The 19,489-nt window shown below is 40.9% G+C and overlaps 2 long non-coding RNA genes across 2 annotated transcripts; both read left to right on the top strand.

The window, feature by feature from the left end:
* Window positions 1-4,249: 4,249 nt before the first annotated feature.
* Window positions 4,250-7,408, top strand: LOC115191100 (uncharacterized). The gene is made up of 2 exons (XR_003877531.1): window positions 4,250-4,289; window positions 7,110-7,408. It is a non-coding gene; the product is annotated as an uncharacterized LOC115191100 (long non-coding RNA).
* Window positions 7,409-17,788: 10,380 nt separating this feature from the next.
* On the top strand, window positions 17,789-19,201 carry LOC115191101 (uncharacterized). Its single transcript, XR_003877532.1, has 2 exons — window positions 17,789-17,819; window positions 18,304-19,201. It is a non-coding gene; the product is annotated as an uncharacterized LOC115191101 (long non-coding RNA).
* The last annotated feature ends 288 nt before the right edge of the window (window positions 19,202-19,489 follow it).

Below are 19,489 nucleotides of genomic sequence, written 5' to 3'. Positions count from 1 at the left end.
TGTCTCCCGTCTCATCATTATTGAATTGTACCAATGTTTGCTGCTGCATTAAAGAAACTATCAGAACACTGTGAGTTGAATGGTGTTGTAAATGACATCATTAGAGACAGACTAGTATGTGGGCTACGGAGTGAAGCTACACAGAAGAGACTGTTGACTGAAAGTTATTAGTTTTTTGGGCACATCATTTGTCTCCATGGTAACATGGCCAATACTGGTTAAAGCTGAATAGTTTAAGGAACTGAGATCATTTATTGTCTTCACCTCCTACTAACCAGAGTTTCTGTCACATGGGATGACGCTGGAGAGACAAAGCAGGTACGGGGAGTCAAATACTTAATATGGAACGAGACAGGAACAGCGTCAGAAAACGAGTAACAGACAAAAACAATGAATACAGCAGCAGGGAACAGAGCAGGGAACTGACAAATATAGGGGAGGAAATAAACAGGTGATGAGGGAGTCCAGGTGAGTCCAATAACGCTGATGTGCGTGACGAGGGAAAGCAGGTGTGCGTAATGGATGATAGGAGTGCGTGATGCAGGTCGTGGATAGGAGTGAGTGATGCAGGGCAACCTGGCGCCTTCACGCGCCGGGGGGGGAGCTGGAGGAGACGTGACAGTTTCAGTAAACCAGCTGATAAACCACAGAACACAGCTTTGTAAGAACACTATAAGAAGGAGAAAACATGTATGCAGTCAAATTCACTGTTATCTTTCTACCTTCCCCCATTTCTCAAATTCACTGTTATCTTTCTACCTTCCCCCATGTCTCAAATTCACCGTTATCTTTCTACCTTCCCCCATGTCTCAAATTCACTGTTATCTTTCTACCTTCCTCCATGTCTCATATTCACTGTTATCTTTCTACCTTCCCCCATGTCTCATATTCACTGTTATCTTTCTACCTTCCTCCATGTCTCATATTCACTGTTATCTTTCTACCTTCCCCCATGTCTCATATTCACTGTTATCTTTCAGCCTTCCCCCATGTCTCATATTCACTGTTATCTTTCTACCTTCCCAATTCCTTCCCCCAGTTTAGAGATGGCTGTTTGCGGTGTGCAGCATAGTCCTTTAGTCTCTATGGGCCAGGTGGCCAGTTGGTGAGGGCCACAGCATAGTCCTTTAGTCTCTATGGGCCAGGTGGCCAGTTGGTGAGGGCCACAGCATAGTCCTTTAGTCTCTATGGGCCAGGTGGCCAGTTGGTGAGGGCCACAGCATAGTCCTTTAGTCTCTATTGGCCAGGTGGCCAGTTGGTGAGGGCCACAGCATAGTCCTTTAGTCTCTATGGGCCAGATGGCCAGTTGGTGAGGGCCACAGCATAGTCCTTTAGTCTCTATGGGCCAGATGGCCAGTTGGTGAGGGCCACAGCATAGTCCTTTAGTCTCTATGGGCCAGATGACCAGTTGGTGAGGGCCACAGCATAGTCCTTTAGTCTCTATGGGCCAGATGCCAGTTGGTGAGGGCCACAGCATAAGGAAATAAACTGTTTAGATGGGGGTCATAACATCCAATCACAGAGGTTTACAGCAGCTGACAGTTGCACCATCATAGCTAATAACTTAAACGGCCTTATTCAGAAAAAGACAATCTTTGTACAAATGTAAGATCTTAATTTGATCATCCTGTTGCAGGACAACGTTGCTGCAATGCAGTTAATTTTAAACTTGTATTGTATTTGAGATTTAAAAAGGCTTTTGGAGATTGTAATAGAGGCTACTTCCTCTGCAAGAAAACCAGTCGTCCACATCCCGTGACTGAAGTGATGTGATTTCCTCATAGGAAATTAAAAGTAGCCTCCACAGTTACAAAACGGCTGTTGAAACTGTGGCAAACACTTGTCAGCAACATTAGAAGTGGGATAAATGTGTTAATTTGAAGGGAGACGAGCAGCCTGGTAAGTCCACTGTAGGCTAAATATAACTATTGCAAAGTTATGTTGTGGTCAGACAAAGCTTGAGATATGATCCTTTATCATGCTGACTGACCTGAAGGTCTCTGTAGGAAATGTTGTGATAATATCAGGTCTAGGCTACATGCTCTGGTATTTAGACTGAAAACTGATTTGTAGGTGGTCAGTCCTGCTACTGATATATAGGACTATAACATTATGTTGATCTGAACAGGTTTAGACTGGTCATCTATGATATGTAGGTTATATACAGTACATTCTCTGTCCTGCTACTGGTAGGACTATAACATTATGTTGATCTGAACAGGTTTAGACTGGTCATCTATGATATGTAGGTTATATACAGTACATTCTCTGTCCTGCTACTGGTAGGACTATAACATTATGTTGATCTGAACAGGTTTAGACTGGTCATCTATGATATGTAGGTTATATACAGTACATTCTCTGTCCTGCTTATTATTATTATTATTATTATTATTGTTATTGTTGCTGTACTGTCCATAACTACCTTAACAAACAGTGACTTATTATTATTATTATTATTGTTATTGTTATTGTTATTGTTGTTGTTCTGTCTATAACTACCTTAACAAACAGTGACTTATTATTATTATTATTATTATTGTTGTTGTTCTGTCTATAACTACCTTAACAAACAGTGACTTATTATTATTATTATTATTATTGTTGTTGTTCTGTCTATAACTACCTTAACAAACAGTGACTTATTATTATTATTATTATTATTATTATTATTATTGTTGCTGTACTGTCTATATCTACCTTAACAAACAGTGACTTATTATTATTATTATTATTGTTATTGTTATTATTGTTGCTGTACTGTCTATAACTACCTTAACAAACAGTGACTTATTATTTTATTATTATTATTATTATTATTGTTATTGTTATTATTGTTATTATTATTGTTGTTGTTCTGACTATAACTACCTTAACAAACAGTGACTTATTATTATTATTATTATTATTATTGTTATTGTTGTTGTTCTGTCTATAACTACCTTAACAAACAGTGACTTATTATTATTATTATTATTATTAATGTTATTGTTGTTGTTCTGTCTATAACTACCTTAACAAACAGTGACTTATTATTATTATTATTATTGTTATTGTTATTATTGTTGCTGTACTGTCTATAACTACCTTAACAAACAGTGACTTATTATTTTATTATTATTATTATTATTATTGTTATTGTTATTATTGTTGTTGTTCTGTATATAACTACCTTAACAAACAGTGACTTATTATTATTATTATTATTATTGTTATTGTTGTTGTTCTGTCTATAACTACCTTAACAAACAGTGACTTATTATTATTATTATTATTGTTGCTGTACTGTCTATAACTACCTTAACAAACAGTGACTTATTATTATTATTATTATTGTTATTGTTATTATTGTTGCTGTACTGTCTATAACTACCTTAACAAACAGTGACTTATTAATATTATTATTATTATTATTATTATTATTGTTATTATTATTGTTGTTGTTCTGTCTATAACTACCTTAACAAACAGTGACTTATTATTATTATTATTATTATTATTATTATTGTTGTTCTGTCTATAACTACCTTAACAAACAGTGACTTATTATTATTATTGACAGTTACCATGGAGATGAAATGTCACAACTACATGTTCATGTGATGCATTAAATCACCTGACTGTTTCTATGTCTGTTAGTAAAGGTTTTATTTCTCTAAGAGATGATTAATACATGAGAACAATTGACCTTCAATAATTAGTTGTCACTGTGTTAACCACAACCAACATGCTGGATCTCTGTTTAGTTGTCACTGTGTTGACCACAACCAACATGCTGGATCTCTGTTTAGTTGTCACTGTGTTAACCACAACCAACATGCTGGATCTCTGTTTAGTTGTCACTGTGTTAACCACAACCAACATGCTGGATCTCTGTTTAGTTGTCTCTGTGTTAACCACAACAAACATGCTGGATCTCTGTTTAGTTGTCACTGTGTTAACCAACATGCTGGATCTCTGTTTAGTTGTCACTGTGTTAACCACAACCAACATGCTGGATCTCTGTTTAGTTGTTACTGTGTTAACCACAACCAACATGCTGGATCTCTGTTTAGTTGTCACTGTGTTAACCACAACCAACATGCTGGATCTCTGTTTAGTTGTCACTGTGTTAACCACAACCAACATGTTGGATCTCTGTTTAGGGGTCACTGTGTTAACCACAACCAACATGTTGGATCTCTGTTTAGGGGACACTGCTCTAAAATGAGTCTCTCTGGGGAGAGAGAGGAGGGGGGCCCTGCCTCTAAAATGAGTCTCTCTGGGGGACATGACACCAAAACTAAGAGGTGAGATGACAATGTCGTTTAAGAACTTTGTTTCTAAAATGTTATACCGACAATTTTTTCACATTTATTATTTTTCATCAGAAATGATTGCTTATGGGTACCTTCAGGAGTCTGTAAAATATTGTTGTTCTAAGATTTTAATTCATAGATTTTTTGTGTATGAATTTTTCTTTTGCAAAACACTATACAGCTGGAATGAAATGTTTGTATCCTGTATATTTGACTGTGATATGTGGTTGTCTCACCAGCACACACACACACACACACACACACACACACACACACACACACACACACACACACACACACACACACACACACACACACACACACACACACACACACACACACACACACACACACATATCTATAACATTTTAGCATGACACAATCATTTAGCCTACTCTTAATTATTGCCTAATATGTTGGCAGGCATAACTTTATTGTTTTACTAGTTCTGATTGTTGTTACAAGCGGAATTCAGACAATATTACCATTATATCAACACGCTATTCACTCCTGTTTAAACCAAAAAGGGTTCTATCTTGCTTAATATACGGAACCACTAAAGTTCTACATAGAACCCTTTTATAGGGTTATTTGATCAGAACTCTAGAGGTTCTTCTTCGCTGAATTGATCTTCATCATATCCAACACACTGGTGGTCAGGGAGGCATCTCTTTGTTTGAAGAATGGCCCGCGTCAACTCTGGCTTACTTTTTTACAATACATTACAATACAATACATACATTACAATACAACTTTGTCCATTAGTTACAGCAAACAACAAAAAGGTATCTTCTGCTCCGTTCTTAACGCAGTTGTGCGCAGAGTTGGCTGAGGTGATCTTGGGGAATAACGATGGAATTCGCTACAGTGTTGAGACACCAAACTTTATTGTTCAATTAGCTTTTTGCGTTACGGTCAGGGACAGTATGAGTGTAGCCAGATCCTTTTCACTCGCTATCCTCATTTCAATTTGTGGTTCACCAGATTTGTAATCATCCTCGAGACGAGGGACAGATGAACGACCTGCTAGCTAGCGAAGCTAGTCGGTACAGCTAGGTAAGCTAGCTAGCTACTCTACCAGCAGCATCCTAGTTATCCTAGCTAGTCGGTACAGCTAGGTAAGCTAGCTAGCTACTCTACCAGCAGCATCCTAGTTATCCTGTCCTCCCTCTCTCGTTGATGGATGCTGGCTACCTCTGTCCGGCTCTCCTCTCTTCACTAGATAGACGGTAACTTTAGTGTTTAACCCCTCTGTGTCCATGGATCAATCTTTTCAATATTATTTTCGGGCGCCTCAAGCAGGCTGGACACATTCAATTTTTTTTATTCCCAGCTGCCTCACCAATGTCTGGAAGTGAATTAATAACTTTTATTTGCTAAATATTTCCAATAGATGGCAGCATAAGACCGCAAAGCATTAGTTATAGGCTACAAGCAGCAATATGATTGACATAAAATAGCATGCAACACCAATAAATTACATTATGCAACCCTCCCGGTTAGCAAATTTACCTCGCTTGCGCGATGAATTTGACCATTAATATAACGATGATCAATAGGTTTTAATATTAATTTAACAAATTAATATTCAAAAACGTATTTTCCTAGTACATTCATTAAGTGTAATTTAAAAACAGTAATCTGTTAAATGCTTTTTCAGTCCTTCCTCTTGCGTTGGCAGTGTGTAAAGGGACAGAAAGAAGCTCACACAGGAGTTTTCCTGTCAGGGGGAGTGGTGATGCATCCAGGGAGAAACTGATCTTCTGAAATGTCATTTGTGGTCTTATGCTGCCATCTATTGGAATTATGTAGCAACTGCAGTAGTACTGAATAATGTGTAATTCCTTACTAAAGTGGTAATTTCTCGCAAAATATAACATTTTCTATTTCATTTTACCGCTTACAACCATAAAATAATAATTTATTGCTTAAAACAAACAATGAAACTGTAATAAACCAAAAACATTATACATTTAGTTAATGATATAAAAAAACTATTTATTTAGATGAGAGACATTACTGCCAAAGTAACAGCCTTGTAGACAAAGAAGAGCTCTCCAGTAGGAACCAACACATTCAAAGGCCATTTTCTCAAAAGTGAGATACAAATGTATCATCTTTCAAAGCAGAATGACTTTCCCATTGTTCCTCACCTGTAGTGTACGATATACCATTTTCTAGCTCTGAGTCTCCACTATTATCCAATGTGAAAAAAAAACATTTCAAATTTTGCTACATAAGACAGAATTGAGCCGGTCGGTCACATTTGACTGTGTAAAACCTAGCAGTACTACTGATTTCTCTGAGAGTGAGGCAGATATATATTATTTCTTGAAATCATCAAGTGATATATTTTAAACAAATACATGTCTGTCATTGAACAACCCCATGCCATGATTAGATAGTGAAAAAACACATTCATAATTTCTTTAAACAATAAAAGCTCATTTACGAACATTCCTGAAAATTGATATGTAGCGTTTTGGAATAAAACCCTTCAATTACTTTCAATACCATTTAGTACTCCCAACAGTTACAATGTTGTATTTTAATATTAAAATATACAATAAATCGCGGAACAACTGCAAAATGCGGAGCACCATAGGCTGGAAACCACTGATCTGAAACCATTAGGATTTTCAGCAATGCACTGTGGGGGCACTGTGGGGACACTGTGGGGACAGACATAAATCTCTTGGCATGTTTTATTGACTATATATGTTGTCTCTGACCTGGTATCAGTGACATGACATTATCATCTTTAGTCTAGATTAGACTAGAGACTGAAGGTCTGTTTCTGTTGTGTTGAAGCCCAATCCATCAGGAGAGACCAGACTCACCCAGCTCTCTGTCCATGAATAGTGACGGGTCTATGGACGTTTTCTATGATTGCGAAGACGGAGACTTATCAGGGTAAGTAGACTCCACTCTATGATACTGCCAATTACATGCAACAAGGGAGACATTTCTTCAATCACAGAGTAAATACAGACAAGGTTTTAAAAATCTAACTTTAAAAGTGTATATTCTGTTAACTCATACCCAAATAATGTTGTTGACACGCCCTTTACTCATATTTGTGGCCATAGCATAAATTGGAGAAAAATACTTAAAAAACCCCACCTCAAACTTGTATCTCAATCTGACCGTTTAAAAAATGCTGCTATTTCCTCGTAGAACTTGATTGCTCTTTGACAGAGCTGACCAATCAGCGGTCTATTTATGAGAATATTTGTAATGATTGTTATACGCCCACAGCATTCTGTTGTTGGGGTACGCCCACACCATTCCCATTCAACATACTGTCCGGACCTCTGGCAGTCTTTATAGGGGTGCCACAGGATTCAATTGTCGGGCCAACTCTTTTCTCTGTATATATCAATGATGTCGCTCTTGCTGCTGGTGATTCTCTGATCCACATCTATGCAGACGACACCATTCTGTATACATCTGGCACTTCCTTGGACTTTGTGTTAAAAAACCTCCAAACGAGCTTCAGTGCCATACAGCACTCCTTCCGTGGCCTCCAACTGCCCTTAAATACTAGTAAAATTAAATGCATGCTTTCAAACGATTTCTGCCCGCAACCTCCCGCCCGACTAGCATCACTACTCTGGACGGTTCTGACGTAGAATATGTGGACAACTACAAATATCTAGGTGTCTGGTTAAACTGTAAACTCTCCTTCCAGACTCACATTAACCTGTTCGCTATAGGGGGCAGTATTTTCACGTCCGGATGAAAAACGTACCCAAATTAAATGGCCTACTACTCGGACCCAGAGTCAAATATTTGCATATTATTAGTAGATTTGGATAGAAAACACTCTGAAGTTTCTAAAACTGTTAGAATGGTGTCTGAGTATAACAGAACTCATATGGCAGGCAAAAACCTGAGAAGATTCCAAGCAGGAAGTGGCCTGTTTGCGAATTTGTAGTCCTTCTTTTGCTTCTCTATCGAAACTACAGTATCTGAGCTGTTACGTGGCACTTTCTAAGGCTTCCATTGGCTCTCTAAAGCGTTCAGAAAGCGGATTGAGGCGTCTCTGGGCAAAGTATAGGAGCACAGTTTGTCAGTGGTCAGTCTGGTGACTAAGAGATTGGAGATGCACGTTCACAAGACCATGCTGTTTTTTATTTTCGTCTTTGAATGAATACACTATTGTCCGGATGGAATATTATCGCTATTTTACGAGAGAAATAGCATAAACATTGATTTTAAACAGCGTTTGACAAGCTTCTAAGTACGGTAAAGGAACATTTAGATTTTTTTTGTCTCGATATGCGCTCGCGCGTTACCCTTTGGATAGTGTCTTGAACGCACGAACAAAACGCCGCTGTTTGGATATAACTATGGATTATTTGGGACCAAACCAACATTTGTTATTGAAGTAGATGTCCTGGGAGTGCATTCTGACGAAGAACACCAAAGGTAATAACATTTTTCTTATAGTAAATCTGACTTTGGTGAGTGCTAAACTTGCTGGGTGTCTAAATAGCTAGCCCTGTGATGCCGGGCTATCTACTTAGAATATTGCAAAATGTGCTTTCACCGAAAAGCTATTTTAAAATCGGACATATCGAGTGCATAGAGGAGTTCTGTATCTATAATTCTTAAAATAATTGTTATGCTTTTTGTGAACGTTTATCGAGTAATTTAGTAAATGTTTAGTAAATTCACCAGAAGTTTGCGGGGGGTATGCTAGTTCTGAACGTCACATGCTAATGTAAAAAGCTGGTTTTTGATATAAATATGAACTTGATTGAACAAAACATGCATGTATTGTATAACATAATGTCCTAGGTGTGTCATCTGATGAAGATCATCAAAGGTTAGTGCTGCATTTAGCTGTGGTTTGGGTTTATGTGACATTATATGCTAGCTTGAAAAATGGGTGTCTGATTATTTCTGGCTGGGTACTCTGCTGACATAATCTAATGTTTTGCTTTCGTTGTAAAGGCTTTTTGAAATCGGACAGTGTGGTTAGATTAATGAGAGTCTTGTCTTTAAAATGGTGTAAAATAGTCATATGTTTGAGAAATTGAAGTAATAGCATTTCTAAGGTATTTGAATAACGCGCCACAGGATTCCACTGGCTGTTACGTAGGTGGGACGATTTCGTCCCGCCGACCCTAGAGAGGTTAATGGCCAGGGAGAGTATGAGTGTAGCCAGATCCTTTTCACTCGCTATTCTTGTTTCATTTTGTGAATCACAGGATTCGTCATCTTCCTCGAGACGAGGGACAGATGAATGACCTGCTAGCTAGCCAAGCTACTCGGTACAGCTCGGTAAGCTAGCTAGCTACTCTCCCAGCAGCATCCTAGTTAACCTAGCTAGTCGGTGCAGCTAAGTAAGCTAGCTAGTTGCTCTACCAGCAGCATCCTAGTTATTCTAGTTACCACTACTTCATCACCAGCTGTCTGCATTTCTTGTGGACCGATGGAGCTCCACGGTTGTTTCTTCCACCTGTTAAATCCCGTGGAGGGCTTCTCTCTATCATTGATGGATGCTGGCTACCTCTGTCCGGTTCTCCTCTCTTCACTAGATGGACGGTAACTTTAGTGTTTAACCCCTCTGTGTCCAAGGACCGAACTTTTGAATATTATTTTCGGGGCGCCTCAAGTAGGCTGGACACATGACATTTTCAACAACGCTTTTTTGTTGTTGATAAAAACTAGTTCATTAGAACCGCCATGGAGCCCAGTTTTATAACACTACCTTATGTCTCTAGTTAAGACATAATCGCTAAAAGACAGACCTTATTCCAGGTCATTTTTCACCCTGCCAGCTCCCATTAGTTCTATTGAGCACAGTGGCACCAACTCATCTTCTGAAAGTTCTATTCCCACCTCATTGTTCTGCTTCACAATGCCAGCTTCTCTATTGTTTATCAACGAGACCTGCCAGTGTTAACCATAAACACCAACCTCAAATAACTTATTGTCAACAGAATTATGGCTACTTGGTGATCATGCTCACTGTTCAACTGTGTAGTAATCAACATTCTAAACAATGCCTGGCACATACCCATCAAGTGTTAAACATGTTCTGGTCATGGTTAACCATTTGTGTTTTCAGAAAAAGAAATAAACAAAACACATGTCCCTTTTCTCTTTTTCAAAATGTGGCTGATTTAAACAGCCATAATACTTTTTTTTTATTAAGAAATAACACTTTTTTTTTTTACTAGTTGTTGTTTCTAAATGGCTGCTGGGTAATTTGATATGCACCGAAGTCTTCGTTCGTAGGCATCGAACTGAGCGAATGCTGCGCAGGTTCACTGAGTTGCAAACCAAATGGACAGGTCTAGCTCATTGATTTGTAGATCTGACACAGTTGCTACCTCAGATTATGAGCCTAGCAGGTGTCGTGAATGAGTTATGTAGTATCCACAGAAGGCCACAGGGAGGGGCTAGAGAGCTATAAACCCATACTATTTGTTACCTTAAAAACCCTGAACCTAACAATCAATCAAATTTATTTATAAAGCCCTTTTTACATCAGTAGATTTCACAAAAACAGAAAGTGCTGTACAGAAACTCTAACCTTTCGCATTAACTATTTTAGCCTTAACCATTTTAGCCTTAACCCTAGTCCTAGGTATTAACTATTTTAACCCTAACCCCTAACACTGTGTATAACTATTTTAGCCTTAACCCTAGTCCTAGGTATTAACTATTTTAACCCTAACCCCTAACACTGTGTATAACTATTTTAGCCTTAACCCTAGTCCTAGGTATTAACTATTTAACCCTAACCCCTAACACTGTGTATAACTATTTTAGCCTTAACCCTAGTCCTAGGTATTAACTATTTTAACCCTAACCCCTAACACTGTGTATAACTATTAGGATAGCCTAGAACACTTTTAGAACCTATTTTAGCCTTAACCCTAGTCCTAGGTATTAACTATTTAACCCTAACCCTAGGGTAGGATAGCCTAGAACACTTTTAGAACCTATTTTAGCCTTAACCCTAGTCCTAGGTATTAACTATTTAACCCTAACCCTAGGGTAGGATAGCCTAGAACACTTTTAGAACCTATTTTAGTAATGGAGGGTAGCGCTCCAGGAACAGGGTTGGAGTGAAACCCTACCGGAGGGTAGCGCTCCAGGAACAGGGTTGGAGTGAGACCCTACCGGAGGGTAGTGCTCCAGGAACAGGGTTGGAGTGAGACCCTACCGGAGGGTAGTGCTCCAGGAACAGGGTTGGAGTGAAACCCTACCGGAGGGTAGCGCTCCAGGAACAGGGTTGGAGTGAGACCCTACCGGAGGGTAGCGCTCCAGGAACAGGGTTGGAGTGAGACCCTACCGGAGGGTAGTGCTCCAGGAACAGGGTTGGAGTGAAACCCTACCGGAGGGTAGCGCTCCAGGAACAGGGTTGGAGTGAGACCCTACCGGAGGGTAGCGCTCCAGGAACAGGGTTGGAGTGAGACCCTACCGGAGGGTAGTGCTCCAGGAACAGGGTTGGAGTGAAACCCTACCGGAGGGTAGCGCTCCAGGAACAGGGTTGGAGTGAAACCCTACCGGAGGGTAGCGCTCCAGGAACAGGGTTGGACTGAAACCCTACCGGAGGGTAGCGCTCCAGGAACAGGGTTGGAGTGAAACCCTACCGGAGGGTAGCGCTCCAGGAACAGGGTTGGAGTGAGACCCTACCGGAGGGTAGGGCTCCAGGAACAGGGTTGGAGTGAGACCCTACCGGAGGGTAGCGCTCCAGGAACAGGGTTGGAGTGAGACCCTACCGGAGGGTAGCGCTCCAGGAACAGGGTTGGAGTGTAACCCTACCGGAGGGTAGTGCTCCAGGAACAGGGTTGGAGTGAAACCCTACCGGAGGGTAGCGCTCCAGGAACAGGGTTGTAGTGTAACCCTACCGGAGGGTAGCGCTCCAGGAACAGGGTTGGAGTGTAACCCTACCGGAGGGTAGCGCTCCAGGAACATGGTTGGAGTGAGACCCTACCGGAGGGTAGCGCTCCAGGAACAGGGTTGGAGTGAAACCCTACTGGAGGGTAGCGCTCCAGGAACAGGGTTGGAGTGAGACCCTACCGGAGGGTAGCGCTCCAGGAACAGGGTTGGAGTGTAACCCTACCGGAGGGTAGCGCTCCAGGAACAGGGTTGGAGTGTAACCCTACCGGAGGGTAACGTTCCAGGATCAGGGTTGGAGTGAGACCCTACCGGAGGGTAGCGCTCCAGGAACAGGGTTGGAGTGAGACCCTACCGGAGGGTAGCGCTCCAGGAACAGGGTTGGAGTGTGACCCTACCGGAGGGTAGCGCTCCAGGAACAGGGTTGGAGTAAAACCCTACCGGAGGGTAGCGCTCCAGGAACAGGGTTGGAGTGAAACCCTACCGGAGGGTAGCGCTCCAGGAACAGGGTTGGAGTGAAACCCTACCGGAGGGTAGCGCTCCAGGAACAGGGTTGGATTGAGACCCTACCGGAGGGTAGCGCTCCAGGAACAGGGTTGGAGAGAAACCCTACCGGAGGGTAGCGCTCCAGGAACAGGGTTGTAGTGTAACCCTACCGGAGGGTAGCGCTCCAGGAACAGGGTTGGAGTGAAACCCTACCGGAGGGTAGTGCTCCAGGAACAGGGTTGGAGTGAGACCCTACCGGAGGGTAGCGCTCCAGGAACAGGGTTGGAGTGAGACCCTACCGGAGGGTAGCGCTCCAGGAACAGGGTTGGAGTGAAACCCTACCGGAGGGTAGCGCTCCAGGAACAGGGTTGGAGTGAAACCCTACCGGAGGGTAGCGCTCCAGGAACAGGGTTGGAGTGAGACCCTACCGGAGGGTAGCGCTCCAGGAACAGGGTTGGAGTGAGACCCTACCGGAGGGTAGCGCTCCAGGAACAGGGTTGGAGTGAGACCCTACCGGAGGGTAGCGCTCCAGGAACAGAGTTGGAGTGAAACCCTACCGGAGGGTAGCGCTCCAGGAACAGGGTTGGAGTGAGACCCTACCGGAGGGTAGCGCTCCAGGAACAGGGTTGGAGTGAAACCCTACCGGAGGGTAGCGCTCCAGGAACAGGGTTGGAGTGAGACCCTACCGGAGGGTAGCGCTCCAGGAACAGGGTTGGAGTGAAACCCTACCGGAGGGTAGCGCTCCAGGAAAAGGGTTGGAGTGAAACCCTACCGGAGGGTAGCGCTCCAGGAACAGGGTTGGAGTGTAACCCTACCGGAGGGTAGCGCTCCAGGAACAGGGTTGGAGTGAAACCCTACCGGAGGGTAGCGCTCCAGGAACAGGGTTGGAGAGAAACCCTACCGGAGGGTAGCGCTCCAGGAACAGGGTTGGAGTGAAACCCTACCGGAGGGTAGCGCTCCAGGAACAGGGTTGGAGTGAGACCCTACCGGAGGGTAGCGCTCCAGGAACAGGGTTGGAGTGAGACCCCACCGGAGGGTAGCGCTCCAGGAACAGGGTTGGAGATAGGCTTGTTTGTAGGTTGTAATGATAGGCTGGCTATTCAATAGGCTACATCTGTCGGTACAAACTTTGACTGAGGACATGATGGCGTAATTTTTTTGCACTCCCTCACCTAAAAACAAATACATCACAGCTTATCATGTCGACCAACCTGATGGTCTCTGTTGAAAATGTAGTAAAACATATCAGGCCTAGACTACATTCTCTGTCCTGCTACTGGTAGGACTATAACATTATGTTGATCTGAACAGGTTTAGACTGGTCATCTATGATATGTAGGTTATATACAGTACATTCTCTGTCCTGCTACTGGTAGGACTATAACATTATGTTGATCTGAACAGGTTTAGACTGGTCATATATCATATGTAGGTTACATACAGTACATTCTCTGTCCTGCTACTGGTAGGACTATAACATTATGTTGATCTGAACAGGTTTAGACTGGTCATCTATGATATGTAGGTTATATACAGTACATTCTCTGTCCTGCTACTGGTAGGACTATAACATTATGTTGATCTGAACAGGTTTAGGCTGGTCATCTATGATATGTAGGTTATATACAGTACATTCTCTGTCCTGCTACTGGTAGGACTATAACATTATGTTGATCTGAACAGGTTTAGACTGGTCATCTATGATATGTAGGTTATATACAGTACATTCTCTGTCCTGCTACTGGTAGGACTATAACATTATGTTGATCTGAACAGGTTTAGGCTGGTCATCTATGATATGTAGGTTATATACAGTACATTCTCTGTCCTGCTACTGGTAGGACTATAACATTATGTTGATCTGAACAGGTTTAGACTGGTCATCTATGATATGTAGGTTATATACAGTACATTCTCTGTCCTGCTACTGGTAGGACTATAACATTATGTTGATCTGAACAGGTTTAGACTGGTCATCTATGATATGTAGGTTATATACAGTACATTCTCTGTCCTGCTACTGGTAGGACTATAACATTATGTTGATCTGAACAGGTTTAGACTGGTCATCTATGATATGTAGGTTATATACAGTACATTCTCTGTCCTGCTACTGGTAGGACTATAACATTATGTTGATCTGAACAGGTTTAGACTGGTCATCTATGATATGTAGGTTACATACAGTACATTCTCTGTCCTGCTACTGGTAGGACTATAACATTATGTTGATCTGAACAGGTTTAGACTGGTCATCTATGATATGTAGGTTATATACAGTACATTCTCTGTCCTGCTACTGGTAGGACTCTAACATTATGTTGATCTGAACAGGTTTAGACTGGTCATCTATGATATGTAGGTTATATACAGTACATTCTCTGTCCTGCTACTGGTAGGACTATAACATTATGTTGATCTGAACAGGTTTAGACTGGTCATCTATGATATGTAGGTTATATACAGTACATTCTCTGTCCTGCTACTGGTAGGACTATAACATTATGTTGATCTGAACAGGTTTAGACTGGTCATCTATGATATGTAGGTTATATACAGTACATTCTCTGTCCTGCTACTGGTAGGACTATAACATTATGTTGATCTGAACAGGTTTAGACTGGTCATCTATGATATGTAGGTTATATACAGTACATTCTCTGTCCTGCTACTGGTAGGACTATAACATTATGTTGATCTGAACAGGTTTAGACTGGTCATATATCATATGTAGGTTATATACAGTACATTCTCTGTCCTGCTACTGGTAGGACTATAACATTATGTTGATCTGAACAGGTTTAGACTGGTCATCTATGATATGTAGGTTATATACAGTACATTCTCTGTCCTGCTACTGGTAGGACTATAACATTATGTTGATCTGAACAGGTTTAGACTGGTCATCTATGATATGTAGGTTATATACAGTACATTCTCTGTCCTGCTACTGGTAGGACTATAACATTATGTTGATCTGAACAGGTTTAGACTGGTCATCTATGACATGTAGGTTATATACAGTACATTCTCTGTCCTGCTACTGGTAGGACTATAACATTATGTTGATCTGAACAGGTTTAGGCTGGTCATCTATGATATGTAGGTTATACACAGTACATTCTCTGTCCTGCTACTGGTAGGACTATAACATTATGTTGATCTGAACAGGTTTAGACTGGTCATCTATGATATGTAGGTTACATACAGTACATTCTCTGTCCTGCTACTGGTAGGACTATAACATTATGTTGATCTGAACAGGTTTAGACTGGTCATCTATGATATGTAGGTTATATACAGTACATTCTCTGTCCTGCTACTGGACTATAACATTATGTTGTTCTGAACAGGTTTAGACTGGTCATCTATGATATGTAGGTTATATACAGTACATTCTCTGTCCTGCTACTGGTAGGACTATAACATTATGTTGATCTGAACAGGTTTAGACTGGTCATCTATGATATGTAGGTTATATACAGTACATTCTCTGTCCTGCTACTGGTAGGACTATAACATTATGTTGATCTGAACAGGTTTAGACTGGTCATCTATAATATGTAGGTTATATACAGTACATTCTCTGTCCTGCTACTGGTAGGACTATAACATTATGTTGATCTGAACAGGTTTAGACTGGTCATCTATGATATGTAGGTTATATACAGTACATTCTCTGTCCTGCTACTGGTAGGACTATAACATTATGTTGATCTGAACAGGTTTAGACTGGTCATCTATGATATGTAGGTTATATACAGTACATTCTCTGTCCTGCTACTGGTAGGACTATAACATTATGTTGATCTGAACAGGTTTAGACTGGTCATCTATGATATGTAGGTTATATACAGTACATTCTCTGTCCTGCTACTGGTAGGACTATAACATTATGTTGATCTGAACAGGTTTAGACTGGTCATCTATGATATGTAGGCTATAGCCGAGGTATAGACCTTGATCTGCATATCACTAACAAAACGCCATTATACATTATAACCTAGTCTAGTTTACATGATTTAAAATCTCTTACTTGATGCAAATAAACTTTCTAAATGGATCAAAGATTTCCCCCTCAGATCAATCATGTCCGTTTTAGCCCTTCTGTCTATATTCTCAGATACGTTTAGAAAAGAACAGATTGAAAGACAATAAATAGCCTACTGTTAGTGAATACAAATACGTGTGAGACATGGCCTTGTGTTGCTGTACTGTCTATAACTACCTTAACAAACAGTGACTTATTATTATTATTATTATTATTATTATTGTTGCTGTACTGTCTATAACTACCTTAACAAACTGTGACTTATTATTATTATTATTATTATTATTATTGTTACTGTACTGTCTATAACCACCTTAACAAACTGTGACTTAATATTATTATTATTATTATTATTATTATTATTGTTGCTGTACTGTCTATAACTACCTTAACAAACAGTGACTTATTATTATTATTATTATTATTGTTGCTGTACTGTCTATAACTACCTTAACAAACAGTGACTTATTATTATTGACAGTTACCAAGGAGATGAAATTTTACAACTACATATTCATGTAATTGCATTAAATCACCTGACTGTTTCGATATGTCTGTTAAGTAAATGTTTTATAAGAGATAATTATTAAATGATAACAATTGACATTCAAGAATTACTGTGTCATCCACAACCAACATGCTGGATCTCTGTTTAGGGGTCAGTGCTCTAAAATGAGTCTCTCTGGGGAGAGAGAGGAGGGGGGTCCTGCCTCTAAAATGAGACTCTCTAGGGAACATGACACCAAAGCCAAGAGGTGAGATGACAATTTTGTTTAAGAATTATTAAGAGTTTTTTTCAAAAATGCCATTTCCAAAAATGTTCACATTTGTTTTTTTAATCATAAATGGCTGTTTATGGGACCTTCAATATTACCGTTCTCAGATTTTTTATTCATAGTTTTTAGATGTGTATTATTATTTATTTTTTATTGCAAAACGCAATATATCCACCTAGATATCAACATATCCATTGTTTAGCAGGAATGGAATGTTCGTATTCTGTATATTTGACTGTGATATGTGATTGTCTCACCTAGATATCTAAAGATGAATGCACTTACTGTAAATCTCTCTGGATAAGAGCATCTGCTAAATCAGGGGTTCTCAATCCGGGGTCTGTGGAGGTACTGCAGGGGTTCTCAATCCGGGGTCTGTGGAGGTACTGCAGGGGTTCTCAATCCGGGGTCTGTGGAGGTACTGCAGGGGCTCTCAATCCGGGGTCTGTGGAGGTACTGCAGGGGCTCTCAATCCGGGGTCTGTGGAGGTACTGCAGGGGCTCTCAATCCGGGGTCTGTGGAGGTACTGCAGGGGTTCTCAATCCGGGGTCTGTGGAGGTACTGCAGGGGTTCTCAATCCGGGGTCTGTGGAGTTACTGCAGGGGTTCTCAATCCGGGGTCTGTGGAGGTACTGCAGGGGCTCTCAATCCGGGGTCTGTGGAGGTACTGCAGGGGCTCTCAATCCGGGGTCTGTGGAGGTACTGCAGGGGCTCTCAATCCGGGGTCTGTGGAGGTACTGCAGGGGTTCTCAATCCGGGGTCTGTGGAGGTACTGCAGGGGTTCTCAATCCGGGGTCTGTGGAGGTACTGCAGGGGTTCCGGGGTCTGTGGAGGTACTGCAGGGGTTCTCAATCCGGGGTCTGTGGAGGTACTGCAGGGGCTCCACGGCACCCTGACTGTACTCGTTACAATGTAACATATTTGATAGAATTTGACATGACACGACCACTTTGCCTACTCTTAATTATTGCCTAATATAATGGAATGCATATTTTCTTTACCAATTCTGATGGTTGTTACAATAAGATTTTTTTTTTAACAACTCTAAATAGCTTTAGCATAGTCGGCATCAAGTCCCTTGCCAATAATGTTACCTACAACGTTGCATACAATGTTCATTTTCATCGAACACATATTACGCCCTAGATGTCTTCAATTTGCCTAATTCATAGCCACGCCCAATTTAGGATTATTTTTTAACAATGTGATGTTGCGCTCCAAAGGGATATCTTCAAATAACATGACGTAGATAATTAAATAATCAAAAGAAAAACGTGTTTATTTTACACTCTTAGAAAAGAAGGTTCCTTATAGAACCAAAAAGGCTTCTATCACTTCCTTAATATATGGAACCACTAAAAGTGATATATATATTGGGGTTCAGTGAAGAAGAACCTCTAGAGTTCTGATCAACGAAAGGTGAATGTTTTGAGGATGTGAACCCAGCAGCCCTCCAGTGGTCAGATCAATTCCTCCTGTTTTTACCAGCGCCCGGCCCGGGATATAAACCAGCCACCTTTCAGCCACAGGTCCAACTCCTGCTACAGCTCCAACTCCTTAGCCGCTGGGCGAAAACCTGAGTTAATCTTCAGAAATAAGCATAAATGAATCTGCCAAAATGAAGAAAAAATGCTTTGGAGACATACATGGTATCACTTGTTATACATAAGTATTATACATAAATCATTGCCAAAAGCACAAGACATATATTATTAATGGATTAATCATATAGAAATATAAAACATTATTTTTAACTACTACAAAGCAATTACATGTGGCTCAGGAACCACTGACTCACTGCATTATTCTATAGTATTATCAAGACACCTGCTGTTAACTCTTAACTACTTAGGACAGCTCACGAGGTGTCCTAAATATCTGCCGACTAGGTGGGACTAGAGACTTCATGCATAGCTTTAATTTATACCCAGAAGTGTAAAATGTCTTTATTCTCAGCACTTATTCGACCAATTTTCTTCTCTGAGACGCTTTGTGGACATGGGCCCAGATCTCAAAATA

Source organism: Salmo trutta, unplaced genomic scaffold (genome assembly GCF_901001165.1).
Source record: "Salmo trutta unplaced genomic scaffold, fSalTru1.1, whole genome shotgun sequence".
NCBI classification, from domain to species: Eukaryota; Metazoa; Chordata; class Actinopteri; order Salmoniformes; family Salmonidae; genus Salmo; species Salmo trutta.
Note: the sequence above shows the minus strand (reverse complement) of the source record. Positions and strands in the feature narration are given on the sequence as shown.